Below are 2,500 nucleotides of genomic sequence, written 5' to 3'. Positions count from 1 at the left end.
CCTCTCTCTCTCTCTCTCTCTCTCTCTCTCTCTCTCTCTCTCTCTCTCTCTCTCTCGATAAATGAGACAAAATCATAAAACCACTCTTAACAAACTAATTCGCTCTACCCAAGATAAAAAAAAGTTGCTAAAGTTGCGGGTTTTAGGTCTCCACTGAGACGATTTACATCGTTCTCCTCGGGCGACTATCAGCCAGCAGGGAAGAGCAATGAAGTCTCCACGGATTCACGAAAACGTCTTCGAGACATCCAAAATCCTTGTAGCTCTCTCTCTCTCTCTATCTCTCTCTCTCTCTCTCTCTCTCTCTCTCTCTCTCTCTCTCTCTCTCTCTCTCTCTCTCTCTCTATACCTGCATTCAGGGTGATGCCCACAGAAGAACGTCAGCTGCATATTCATTTGGGGCGAGGCCGGGTGACATTCGGGACGCCCAGCTTCGAGGCATTCGTCCAGAGTAATGTCGAACCACCAGGAGGGAGGAAACTTTTGGGTTCTAAGTCTAGGGAAGATATGGAAGAGTTATGGGTGGATGCTTTTTATATACGTGAGAGAAAATAATAGGGTAGATATGTGTAGCTTTCTATTTGATGGGGAAAGCATACAAACATACACATACACACACACACACACACACACACACACACATATATATATATATATATATATATATATATATATATATATATATATATATGTGTGTGTGTGTGTGGGTGGGGGGGGATACCTTGACGTGGTGAAAAGGTTTATATATTTCTGAATGGGGGTACTATGTATGTATATATATATATATATATATATATATATATGTATATATATATAACATATATATATATATGTATATATATGTATATATATACATATATATATGTATTTATGTATATATATATATATATATATATATATATTATATATATATATATATATATATATATATATATATATATATACTGTATATATATCCCTCCTTGAACGTAGATACCTTATCGTGGTGAAATAATTTGTGTTAGCCATGATCACCAAAGGTGTACTAGACAAGGCCACCCATAATAGGTTGGTTTGCTACGAGCGATCAGACAAAAATCTCCCACCATCACCAATAAGCAGTCGGGCAGCGTTGATGGTGAAAACTAGCCAAAGCTCAGATATGAGTAAGGACATGTCTGAGGCCTTTTTGCTGCAGTGGACTAGAAACTGTTGATGTTGTTGTTGTTGTTGTTTTTATATACAAATATATAAGTATTGTGTTAATCGTGTTATTAATAAAAAAAGCTGTTTTATGTTATTTTTTATTTTTTTTCAGTCTCTTAATGAAAATCAAAATATGATAATAGCTTTTATAAAAATAAAGATAAATGATGAAACATGAACTTGTAATGAATTATATAAAAAAATTGATAAATATATTTACTCTGATATTAAAATTCATTGTATCTAATTTGGTGGATTAGCAAACCATAACTAATATTAATTAATGATACAATATTTAAAAGTATTTTCTAATATATAGATCATTTTAAATATAGTTTTTAGATCAACCCATATGGCAAGAAAACAATAGTCGTGGAAATTAATTTTCATAGCAATTTCTAAAAGTATTTTCTAATATATAGAGCATTTTAATTTATAGTTTTAGATTAAGCTAAATTAAAAGAAAAACAATATACGTTAAAGTTGATTTTTTAGAGCAATTTCTAAAAGCATTTTCTAATATATAGAGCATTTTAATTTATAGTTTTTAGATTAGCCCAAATTGTAAGAAAAACAATATACGTTGAAGTTATTTTTATAAAAAATTTTAAAAGTATTTTCTAATATAGAGAACATTTTCATTATAGTTTTTAGATTAACGCAAATTACATGATAACAATATAAGTTAAGTTTTTAGAACAATTTCTAAAAGTATTTTCTAATATATAGAGCATTTTAATATAGTTTTTAGATTAACCTAAATTACAAGAAAGCAATATACGTGGAAGTTAATTTTTAAAGCAATTTCTAAAAGTATTTTCTAATATACAGAAAATTTTAATTTATATTTTTAGATTAACCTAAATTACAAGAAAGCAATATACGTTGAAGTTAATGTTTTAGAGCAATTTCTAAAAGTATTTGATAATATACAGATCATTTTAATTAAAGTTTTTAAATTAACCCATATTGCAAGAAAAGAATAGTCGTGGAAATTAATTTTATAGCAATTTATGAAAATATTTTCTAATAGAGCATTTTAATTTATAGTCTTTAGATTGCCGCAATTTCTAAAAATATTTTCTAATATATAGAGCATTTTAATTTATAGTTTTTAGATTAGCCCAAATTGTAAGAAAACAATATACGTTGAAGTTAATTTTTTAGAGCAATTTATAATATAATGACGGAAATTTTTACACATTATTTGGAGTATTATGTCACACTGGTACACTTAAAATAATTGCCGTAAAAATCGGGAAAAATCCTGGAATAAATGTTGCCAGGCATTTGCCATTTTAGAAACTGATATATT

The 2,500-nt window shown here is 28.7% G+C and overlaps 1 long non-coding RNA gene and 1 pseudogene across 1 annotated transcript in view; one reads left to right on the top strand and one right to left on the bottom strand.

Moving 5' to 3' along the window:
• LOC137629793 (uncharacterized) overlaps positions 1 to 2,500 on the top strand; it is a 117,413-nt gene that overhangs the window by 40,239 nt on the left and 74,674 nt on the right. The gene's annotated exons all lie outside the window — the stretch shown is intronic.
• Positions 1 to 2,500, bottom strand: part of LOC137629386 (heparan sulfate 2-O-sulfotransferase 1-like) — a 12,920-nt pseudogene that overhangs the window by 3,316 nt on the left and 7,104 nt on the right.

Source organism: Palaemon carinicauda, chromosome 37, assembly GCF_036898095.1.
Source record: "Palaemon carinicauda isolate YSFRI2023 chromosome 37, ASM3689809v2, whole genome shotgun sequence".
NCBI lineage: Eukaryota > Metazoa > Arthropoda > Malacostraca > Decapoda > Palaemonidae > Palaemon > Palaemon carinicauda.
This window is presented reverse-complemented; position numbering and strand designations above follow the sequence as displayed.